Source organism: Entelurus aequoreus, linkage group LG14 (assembly GCF_033978785.1).
Source record: "Entelurus aequoreus isolate RoL-2023_Sb linkage group LG14, RoL_Eaeq_v1.1, whole genome shotgun sequence".
NCBI classification, from domain to species: domain Eukaryota; kingdom Metazoa; phylum Chordata; class Actinopteri; order Syngnathiformes; family Syngnathidae; genus Entelurus; species Entelurus aequoreus.
Window position 1 is genome coordinate 38,427,088 of NC_084744.1, and position 12,364 is coordinate 38,439,451.

Below are 12,364 nucleotides of genomic sequence, written 5' to 3' on the forward strand. Positions count from 1 at the left end.
TTACTTTTAGAACTCCACTTCAGATCACACCTCACTCCTACCCACTTCTCCAAAGTGGGCTGGCTCAGGGTGGAGGACAGAGTAAAACAACTTGCACTGAGCCTAGTCTATAAAATCCGCTACACCTCCCTGATACCGAAGTACATGTCAAACTACTTCCATAACGTAAATGACCGCCATAACCACAACACCAGGGGGAGCTCCACTAACCACGTTAAACCCAGATTCCGATCTAACAAAGGTCTTAACTCATTCTCCTTCTATGCCACATCCATATGGAATGCACTCCCAACAGGTGTAAAAGAAAGTGCATCTCTATCCTCCTTCAAAACCGCTCTAAAAGAACACCTCCAGGCAACTTTAACCCTAGCCTAACACCCTCCCCCCTCCACATCCCACCTCCCCGGATTGTAAATAATCAAATGTAAATAATCAAATGTATAGACTTGTTCTTATGCTTTCTGAGCTCACTATGTTCACTGCTCGCTGTACATATCCTACCAAGTCAGACCTACACTGTTAAAATGTCCATTTCTCTGACGATGCAATTGTTGATGACTGATGTGCTGATATCAACCATACCTAACCCCCCCCCCCCCCCCCCCAGTCTACACGTCCCGCTAGCAGCACCCCCCCCCCCCCACACACACACACACACACACACACACACACACACCCCTCCGTGCGTCGGTCGAGGTTAGAGAGTTAGGGCTGCATGGGATTCTGGGTATTTGTTGTGTTGTGTTTATGTTGTGTTACGGTGCGGATGTTCTCCAGAAATGTATTTGTCATTCTTTTTTGGTGTGGGTTCACAGTGTGGAGCATATTTGTAACGTAACAGTGTTAAAGTTGTTTTATACGGCAACCGTCAGTGTAAGCTGTGTGGCTGTCGACCAAGTATGCCTTGCTGTCTCCCACGTGTGCATGTTAAAGCTTCATACAACATGAGGCCGGGCTGGCATGCTGTTTGTGCAAGTAACAGAGGATAATATATGCAGTGCCATCACGGCACGCCCTTTATTTAGTTGTTAGGGGTTGCCGATCCCTGCCCAAGACGTACATTGAAAATTCACGCAACCCTAACTCAAAATGCCGGACAATTGAGGCATTTAAGAAACCTCACCCGGACACACCCTCAAAAGAGGACATGTCCGGGGAAAAGAGGACGTATGGTCAGCCTAGGATAGCGCGTCTGCTATCCAACTCAAAGTCCTCCTGGTTGTGTTGCTGTAGCCAGCCGCTAATACACCGATCCCACCTAAAGCTTTCTTCTTTGCAGTCTTCATTGTTCATTAAACAAATTGCAAAAGATTCACCAACACAGATGTCCAGAATACTGTGGAATTTTGCGATGAAAACCGAGCTTTTTGTATTGCATACAATGTGTCCGAATACTTTCGTTTCAACGATTGACGTCACGCGCATATGTCATCATACATAGACGTTTTCAACCGGAAGTTTAGCGGGAAATTTAAAATTGCACTTTATAAGTTAACCCGGCCATATTGGCATGTGCTGCAATGTTAAGATTTCATCATTGATATATAAACTATCAGACTGCGTGGTCGGTAGTAGTGGGTTTCAGTAGGCCTTTAAGGACAGCAGGTATGTTCATTGTGTTTACTGAAGGACAGCAGGTATGTTCATTGTGTTTACTGAATGACAGCAGGTATGTTCATTGTGTTTACTGAAGGATAGCAGGTATGTTGTGTTTACTGAAGGACAGCAGGTATGTTCATTGTGTTTACTGAAGGACAGCAGGTATGTTCATTGTGTTTACTGAAGGACAGCAGGTATGTTCATTGTGTGTACTGAAGGACAGCAGGTATGTTCATTGTGTTTACTGAAGGACAGCAGGTATGTTCATTGTGTTTACTGAATGACAGCAGGTATGTTCATTGTGTTTACTGAAGGACAGCAGGTATGTTCATTGTGTTTACTGAATGACAGCAGGTATGTTCATTGTTGTGAATGACAGCAGGTATGTTCATTGTGTTTACTTAAGGACAGCAGGTATGTTCATTGTGTTTACTGAATGACAGCAGGTATGTTCATTGTGTTTACTGAATGACAGCAGGTATGTTCATTGTGTTTACTGAATGACAGCAGGTATGTTCATTGTGTTTACTGAATGAGTTCATTGTGTTGAAGGACAGCAGGTATGTTCATTGTGTGTACTGAAGGACAGCAGGTATGTTCATTGTGTGTACTGAAGGACAGCAGGTATGTTCATTGTGTTTACTGAAGGACAGCAGGTATGTTCATTGTGTTTACTGAATGACAGCAGGTATGTTCATTGTGTTTACTGAAGGACAGCAGGTATGTTCATTGTGTTAACTGAATGACAGCAGGTATGTTCATTGTGTTTATTGAATGACAGCAGGTATGTTCATTGTGTTTACTGAATGACAGCAGGTATGTTCATTGTGTTTACTGAATGACAGCAGGTATGTTCATTGTGTTCAAGTTGTGCTGACATTTTGTATCACATGAGCTTCACAATGCATATTGGAGCAGAGATATATGCAAAATGTGTTTAAGCAGGTGAATTGTGTTGTGGTTGTGGCAAATGGGGGCTATAGTTTCACTAAATGTGTTTAGGCAACTGGTCATTTGGTTTAGAGTATCGTATTTTTCAGACTATACACTTAAAATTATTTAATTTTCTCAAAGCTCGACAGTGCGCCTTATAACCCGGTGCGCCTAATGTACGGAATAATTTTGGTTGTACTTACTGACCTCGAAGCTATTTTATTTGGTACATGGTGAAATTATGTGTGTACAGTAGATGGCAGTGACACATAAGAGATACGTGTAGACCGCAATATGATGGCAGTCACACATAAGAGATACATGTAGACTGCAATATGATGGCAGTCATACATAAGAGATATGTGTAGACTGCAGTATGACTCAAGTAAGCAACACCAAAATGTTAAGTTCTGAGTTATCTTCCATTGAAAATATAGAACATTACACACAGCGCTCAAAAATCTATCAAAATGTTTTAGTAGGACTTTGGTAAGCTATGAAGCCACACCGCTTGATGGATTGTACTGTGCTTCAACATAGGAGTATTATTATGGTGTGTGTATAAGGTAAGACATTATCTGGCATTTTGTTTTACAATATTATTCAACTTTTCTTACCTTCTGGTACCTGCTGATCTGTATTTGGGATCTGCATAAATCGGATCCAATACAAAAAGCTCTGATTTCATCGCAAAATTCCACAGGATTCTGGACATCTGTATTGGTGAATATTTTGCAATTTGTTTAATGAACAATGAAGACTGCAAAGAAGAAAGCTGTAGGTGGGATCGGTGTATTAGCGGCAGACTACAGCAACACAACCAGGAGGACTTTGAGATGGATAGCAGACGCGCTATCCGATGCTAGCCACCGACCACATCTATGATCGGGTGAAGTCCTTCGTCGCTCCGTCGATCGCTGGAACGCAGGTGAGCACGGGTGTTGATGAGCAGATGAGGGCTGGCGTAGGTGGAGCGCTAATGTTTTTATCATAGCTCTGACGAGGTCCCGTAGCTAAGTTAGCTTCAATGGCGTCGTTAGCAACAGCATTGTTAAGCTTCGCTAGGCTGGAAAGCATTAACCGTGTAGTTACATGTCCATGGTTTAATAGTATTGTTGATTTTCTGTCTATCCTTCCAGTCAGGGGTTTATTTATTTTGTTTCTATCCGCATTTAAGCCCAATGCTATCACCTTAGCTCCGTGAGGTCCCGTAGCTAAGTTAGCTTCAATGGCGTCGTTAGCAACAGCATTGTTAAGCTTCGCCAGGCTGGAAAGCATTAACCGTCTAGTTACATGTCCATGGTTTAATAGTATTGTTGATTTTCTGTCTATCCTTCCAGTCAGGGGTTTATTTATTTTGTTTCTATCTGCATTTAAGCCCGATGCTATCACGTTAGCTCCGTAGCTAAAGAGCTTCGCCGATGTATTGTCGTGGAGATAAAAGTCACTGTGAATGTCTATTTTGCGTTCTCGACTCTCATTTTCAAGAGGATATAGTATCCGAGGTGGTTTAAAATACAAATCCGTGATCCACAATAGAAAAAGGAGAAAGTGTGGAATCCAATGAACCCTTGTACCTAAGTTACGGTCAGAGCGAAAAAACATACGTCCTGCACTGCACTCTAGTCCTTCACTCTCACGTTCCTCAGCCACGAATCTTTCATCCTCGCTCAAAATAATGGGGTAATCATTGCTTTCTCGGTCCGAATCGCTCTCGCTGCTGGTGTAAACAATGGGGAAATGTGAGGAGCCCTTCAACCTGTGACGTCACGCTACTTCCGGTACAGGCAAGGCTTTTTTATCAGCGACCAAAACTTTATCGTCGATGTTCTCTACTAAATCTTTCAGCAAAAATATGGCAATATCGCGAAATGATCAAGTATGACACATAGAATGGATCTGCTATCCCCGTTTAAATTTAAAAAAATCATTTCAGTAGGCCTTTAAAACAGTTAGCTCCATCTTTTGACATTTCTTCCACTCCCGTCCTTGCATGCTACACCGCTGCAACAAAGATGAAGCTGTCCAAGTGGAGGCACGTAAATAAGACCGCCCACAAAACGGTGCATCCTGAAGAGACTGTCTTGACAGTGACTTAAAGATGATGTGTAATACATCATCTATGCAACATTTTGAGCAAATAACCACCATTACATATTATGTAGACCACAAGGAAGTCTTTTACATTTAGAAAATAATCATAATAATATGACTCCTTTAATGCGCCTTATAATCCGGTGCACCTTTTGCAGGCCTGGCCCTAACCAATCTGGCGCCCTAGGCAAGATTTTATGTGGTGACGTCCAAAAAGAGTCATGATACGGGAAGGGAGGGGGCGCACCGTGCGGGGGGGGCGTAATGTTGTAACAAATAATAGTTCTATTAAATAGGCTTTACTTTGCATTTTAATTAGCGTGGGATTATTTTTTGTATTTAGAAATAATAGTACCAACTTTTATTTAATTTATTTTTCTCCAATATTTGTGGCATTGGCGTTGCGCCCCCTGATGGACGGCGCCCTTAGCATTTGCCTCTACGGCCTATGCCACGGGCCGGCCCTGACCTTTTGTATGAAAATAGACCTGACTAGATCCACTCATCAGCAATTGTACTGGGTTTTTTGTTTTAGCAATAGAGAAAAACTGTAATCTCTAGTTGTTGCATCCCTAGCTGCAACATGCCAAACATTTGCAATATAATGAAAAGTCCAAAATGAGTTTGTGTTCTGCTGTACTACCCTGCTGCTGCTGCTGCTGCTATGTTAAATAGCGGCCATGTTGCCTTGGAGCCTGCCACTACAGTGCAATGGAGGAGGTGCACAGTAAAGAAAAAAAGACAAGAGAGAAATTGGAGAATGCAACCCACAAGAGCTTTAATCCTATTTAGCATAGATGGGATGTCCATTCCATTAGATTATGTTGTGGTGAGTTCCTCCTATGCTCCCAATCTTCAAGTGACTCAAGCACTAAAACGAAGGTGGGCATTGTTCCAACGGAAAGAGAACACTGTCACAAAGAGAGGAGTGTACTTGTTCATATCATGGGGTAAATGACATGGCCAACAGAAATAAAAGAGTTGCTTGGGAAGTAAGCTGCTGCATCATTATGTGTAGTGATCAATAACGCTCCATAGAAGCCACAATGGACATGGCCATTAGAATGCTACAGCAGCACATCCCAAGGCGTGCATATTCCAGTCTTTCCTCTAAAAGCTTTTCAGAAGCATTCTTAGTAAGTGCAAGACATGCAATATTTATTGCAACGTACAACACCTCAATCATGTAACTACTCTCCCCCAATTTCTCTCCCAATCTAATCTGAAAGCTGAAGGTGAAAGTGAAAGTATTTGATGATGTGAGGCAGGCTACAGACACATGCCAACAGCAATGTGGTTTACGCTGGCATTGATGTGTGCTGCACAGAGTTAATGATTATGTGCCACAGTTGCTGCTAAACAATATCTGACAAGTCCTGTCTGTGCTGCTGCTGCGATCCAATGAACGCTGTGGGCGTCAACGTCAATGCAGGGTTGTATAACAACAATTACACACGGCTGGATGGAAGTTCCATGGCTAAACAATGCAAAGTCCCATGGCTAAACAATGCAAAGTTCCATGGCTAAACAATGCAAAGTTCCATGGCTAAACAATGCAAAGTCCCATGGGTAAACAATGCAAAGTCCCATGGGTAAACAATGCAAAGTTCCATGGCTAAACAATGCAAAGTTCCATGGCTAAACAATGCAAAGTTCCATGGCTAAACAATGCAAAATTCCATGGCTAAACAATGCAAAATTGCATGGCTAAACAATGCAAAGTTCCATGGCTAAACAATGCAAAGTTCCATGGGTAAACAATGCAAAGTCCCATGGCTAAACAATGCAAAGTCCCATGGGTAAACAATGCAAAGTCCCATGGGTAAACAATGCAAAGTTCCATGGGTAAACAATGCAAAGTTCCATGGATAAACAATGCAAAGTTCCATGAGTAAACAATGCAAAATTCCATGGCTAAACAATGCAAAGTTCCATGGCTAAACAATGCAAAATTCCATGGCTAAACAATGCAAAATTCCATGGCGAAACAATGCAAAGTTCCATGGGTAAACAATGCAATGATGACAATGCATAAACTTTGCTCCAAGAGATTGTAATGAATATGATCATGTTATTTTACTCATGCAGTGCAGATACAAACATGTGCAATCCAAAGATTTAAAATGATTTGAATGCACTTTGACATACACAATGTTATTTTACAGTTATGTCCCTGTTATAAAAACATATTTGTTTTGGCAGTTATTCAATAACCTGGGCCCTCACATTCCATGTGATTAAAGGAGGCGGGCTGTATCTATCAGTCAATATTGATCATTCAATGGCAAACATTGATACTTTTTTCCTCTCTTAAGGGAAATTGCTGATAGAAAAAAAAATGGTAGCTCATGTTGACAAATAGTCTCAAGTAACAGTAAATGTCCCAGCATGGCACATGTGAAGCCCCCTGCTGGTGTCAAACATTATTACTGTCACTTGTTGGGATTCAATCTTCTAAGGCAGTGGTTGTCATGTCTGTGTTGATCATGTTTTTGTTTGGCCATGTGCTGTTTGTTTTTTGGACACTTTCTTAGTTCCTGGTTGTTCACTCCCTTGTTTTGTTTCCATAGCAACCCATTAGTTTCTTGACACGCTGCTTACTCTGTCCAGGTCATAGTTCATGCTGCTCTTTTATTGCCACGTAAGTTTTTTTGTTTATTCATGTCACGTTTAGCAGTTATTTTGTTTCATGTCCTTAGTCTACGTTAAGTGTAAGTTTTTGTTTCATAGTCAATAGTGATGGGTTGATGAGGCGTCATGAAGCGTTTCGACACATTGCAAAACTGTATTGATACTGTGGCGATACTGTGTCACTAAATACTGACATCTGCTGGACATTAAAAATCCCTACAGGCAACCTATGGACCGACTCAACTGACACTGATTTTATGACCTAGTATATACAATAATGTAAACCAAGTCATTGTATTTCATTTAGGATTATTTCATACCTTCATTTAAATAAAAATATATTTTTATATTTTTTAGATACAGTCAATAAATAATGTGAACATGTATCATAACATGGAAAACTAAGAGAACGTGTTGTGAATGAGGATGCTTGTGGACTGGGAATTTTTTTTTTTTTTTTTTTACACATTTTTATTAAAAAAAAAAAAAAGTTTTTCCAACGTATTAAATTTTAGACGATTTCTCTTAGTTATTATTTCTCCGGCAGTAGAAAAGACCCGCTCACAGGCAATGTTCCCTCTAATTTTTCATGTGTCTGAGCAAACACAAAAACTCCGTGAGCATTCAGTGGATCACATGTGAGCAACATCACACGTGGCAATACCAGCAGCACACCTGTCTTAAACCAATCTTTTATAATAACACTCAAATGAGAGGAGTCATTTTCATGAGATTATTTTCTAATATTAGTGATTTGGCCCACTTGTAATGAAAATAAAAGAAATCGTGTTTTTCATAAGCTATGGATTAGTATTTTACAATATGTCTGGGTGGGGGTCCTGCTTTGGAAATCATTTGTACCCCTTTCAGAGATCACATTTAGTTCCCCTTAAACATCTTCATGTTGCACAATGAAATGTAAGCATGGTATGAAGTGTGCATTCCTGTATTCTTTAGTAACAGCATTTCATGATTAATATCAATAAATTAACATTAATAATAAATGACAGTAGAATAAGCACAAGTATGACTGAGGAGTCATAGTGTAACTTTGTGTGGTGTTTGAGTTGTCCGACTTTTTGTGTGGCCATAAACGCACTAGTGGCTTAGTGGTATGCGTGTTGGTGACAGATGACAAGTTGGTTTTGGCCTGGTTTGTACGGCAGAAAATGACTAGTTTTTCGGGATAGAAGTGTTTTACTCATGTTTTTGGTGTTGTTATGGCCGAATATAAACAGTTTTGCTCAATAAAGTGAGCCTATCTCAGCTACAATCAAGTACCCCCTAATCAGAGCAAAGCATTTTTGGTTGAAAAAAAGAGAAAGAAGTAAAATACAGCACTATGTAATCAGTTTCTGATTTATTAAAATTGTATAACAGTGCAAAATATTGCTCATTTGTAGTGGTCTTTCTTGAACTATTTGGAAAAAAATATATAAAAATAACTAAAACTTGTTTAAATAAACAAGTGATTCAATTATAAATGAGATTTTTACACAAATCATCAACTTAAAGTGCCCTCTTTGGGGATTGTAATAGAGATCCATCTGGATTCATGAACTTAATTCTAAACATTTATTTTGTTGAAGTATTATTCAATAAATATATTTATAAAGGATTTTTGAATTGTCGCTTTTTTTAGAATATTTTTTTAAAATCTCACGTACCCCTTGGCATACCTTCAAGTACCCCCAGGGGTACGCGTACCCCCATTTGAGAACCACTGTTCTAAAGTATTGATAACTCACTCACGTTAGGACTTTTACAAGTTCGTGTTTTATTGTCAATTAAACCTTCTTGCTTACACAATCTATGACCACTAATAATGTTCATTTGACTCAAATAATTCCCTAATCGTTATATAGGTCATGACAACTAATAATGTTCATTTGACTCAAATCATTCCTTAATCGTTATATAGGTCATGACAACTAATAATGTTCATTTGACTCAAATCATTCCCTAATCGTTATATAGGTCATGACAACTAATAATGTTCATTTGACTCAAATCATTCCTTAATCGTTATATAGTTCATGACAACTAATAATGTTCATTTGACTCAAATCATTCCCTAATTGTTATACAGTATAGGTCATGACCACTAATAATGTTCATTTGACTCAAATCATTCCCTAATGGTTATATAGGTCATGACAACTAATAATGTTAATTTGACTCAAATCATTCCCTAATGGTTATATAGGTCATGACAACTAATGATGTTCATTTGACTCAAATCATTCCCTAATCGTTATATAGGTCATGTTGCGTAGACAGCTCTTCCTCCCAGGGATTTTAAGCTGCTGTCCACTCCCAAGTTCTTTTAATGGCAAATAAACTGGAGTTTAAATTGATCACCAAAAGCAGTAGTTGGTATTTTGTGGTTTATTCTCAAAGCTTTGACAATAAGGAGACCAGCCTTGCCTAATCTATCTCGATGCGTGGCTCTATCCGGTCTGCCCTTGCTTCCTCTCCCCGTTCTGTCCTACCTCGTTGTTTTGTCTACCCTTTGCATTCCAAAAGCTTCAAGGCCTACGCACAGTCAAACTTTTACTAAGCAGACTGAATTGGAAAAGCACTAGCTGTTTTGTAATATGACTATGGAAGTAAAAAAGTAACACTTAAATATGGATATATAGAAAAGATCTGGTTCCATCAGTCATGACAACTAAAAATGTTCATTTGACTCAAATAATTCCCTAATCGTTATACAGTATAGGTCGTGACCACTAATAATGTTCATTTGACTCAAATCATTCCCTAATCGTTATATAGGTCATGACCACTAATGTTCATTCGACTCAAATCATTCCCTAATCGTTACATAGGTCATGACAACTAATAATGTTCATTTGACTCAAAACATTCCCTAATCGTTATACAGTATAGGTCATGACCACCAATAATGTTCATTTGACTCAAATCATTCCCTAATCATTATATAGGTCATGACAACTAATAATGTTAATCTGACTCAAATCATTCCCTAATCGTTACATAGGTCATGACAACTAATAATGTTCATTTGACTCAAATCATTCCCTAATCGTTATATAGGTCATAACAACTAATAATGTCCATTTGACTCAAATAATTCCCCAATCGTTATACAGTATAGGTCATGACCACTAATAATGTTCATTTGACTCAAATCATTCCCTAATCGTTACATAGGTCATGACAACTAATAATGTTCATTTGACTCAAATCATTCCCTGATCGTTATATAGGTCATAACTAATAATGTTAATTTGACTCAAATAATTCCCTAATCGTTATACAGTATAGGTCATAACAACTAATAATGTTAATTTGACTCAAATAATTCCCTAATCGTTATACAGTATAGGTCATGACCACTAATAATGTTCATTTGACTCAAATCATTCCCTAATCGTTATTTAGGTCATTACAACTACTAATGTACATTTGACTCAAATCATTCCCTAATCGTTATATAGGTCATGACAACTACTAATGTTCATTTGACTCAAATCATTCCCTAATCGTTATATAGGTCATGACAACTAATAATGTTCATTTGACTCAAATAATTCCCTAATCGTTATACAGTATAGGTCATGACCACTAATAATGTTCATTTGACTCAAATCATTCCCTAATCGTTATATAGGTCATGACAACTTATGTTAATTTGACTCAAATCATTCCCTAATCGTTATATAGGTGATGTTTGAATGACACCCAGCTGTGGTGGCACCGACTGTACTTTCAGCATTAAACCATAAAAACAGAAATGTCTCAACATTACAGTAAGTGATGACTCTTTCTACCTACTTTCTTCATTAAAACTTCTTCAACTTTGTCCACTGTTACTTCGCTTAATGTTGCTGTGTTGTGGCTTTGTGTAGTTGTTGTGTGGTGGCGTTTAAAATGGTGTTGTGGCTAAATATTGTTGTGTTGTGGCTTTATGTCATTGTGTTGTGGCTTTATGTCATTGTGTTGTGGCTTTACGCTGTTGCATTGTCGTGTAAAGTTGTTGTTTTGTGTAACGTCAAGTTTTTGTGTTGTGGGGTTTGCATTTGTAGTAGCTTTTGCAATCATGTTGTAGCATAAACTTGCTGTGTTGTGGCTTTAAGCTGGTTGTTGTGTTGGGGCTCAATGTTGTGTTGTGGTGTTTGGCTTTTGCAATCATGTTATGGCTAAAAGTTGTTTTGTTGTGGCTTTATATTAGGGAAGTCACAACATGTGGGTTTATCTGGCCTGTGAGCTGAAAACTGCTGTTCTCAATATGTCCACTAGATGGCACAAAAACTATTGTGTTAAAGAAGCAAAAGGTTTATAGCAAGAGGTACACACAGTAAAGGTTTATAGTGGGGCCAAACAAGAGGTACATACAGTAAAGGTTTATAGTGGGGCCAAACAAGAGGTACACACTGTAAAGGTTTATAGTGGGGCCACACAAGAGGTACACACAGTAAAGGTTTATAGTGGGGCCAAACAAGAGGTACACACTGTAAAGGTTTATAGTGGGGCCAAACAAGAGGTACACACTGTAAAGGTTTATAGTGGGGCCAATCAAGAGGTACACACTGTAAAGGTTTATAGTGGGGCCACACAAGAGGTACACACAGTAAAGGTTTATAGTGGGGCCAAACAAGAGGTATACACAGTAAAGGTTTATAGTGGGGCCAAACAAGAGGTCCACACTGTAAAGGTTTATAGTGGGGCCAAACAAGAGGTACACACAGTAAAGGTTTATAGTGGGGCTAAACAAGAGGTACACACTGTAAAGGTTTATAGTGGGGCCACACAAGAGGTACACACTGTAAAGGTTTATAGTGGGGCCAAACAAGAGGTACACACTGTAAAGATTTATAGTGGGGCCACCAGTGTTGGGACTAACGCGTTACTTTGTAACGCGTTAGTGTAACGCTGTTAGTTTTGGCGGTAACTAGTAATCTAACGCGTTATTTTTTATATTCAGTAACTCAGTTACCGTTACTACATGATGCGCTACTGCGTTATTTTACGTTATTTTTTATGTAGTATCGGCTAGAAACAGATGCGCTGCGGTGTCGTTCTGCTGAATCTTCCTCTGTCACACGCCGGAGAGAAGAAAAGAGGCGTCTGGGTGTGGGGA

General features: G+C 39.2%; 1 protein-coding gene across 8 annotated transcripts in view; it reads right to left on the reverse strand.

Moving 5' to 3' along the window:
* The window catches only part of LOC133664858 (tetratricopeptide repeat protein 21B-like), an 86,902-nt gene that overhangs the window by 35,849 nt on the left and 38,689 nt on the right, over positions 1–12,364 (reverse strand). Inside the window, exon 30 of one of the 8 annotated variants that reach the window (XM_062069828.1) lies at positions 5,503–5,537. The exons of the other annotated variants lie outside the window; for them this stretch is intronic. The gene's annotated coding sequence lies outside the window, so the exon portion shown is untranslated. Of the gene's footprint in view, positions 1–5,502; positions 5,538–12,364 lie in introns of those variants that run through there. 8 annotated transcript variants of the gene reach the window in all.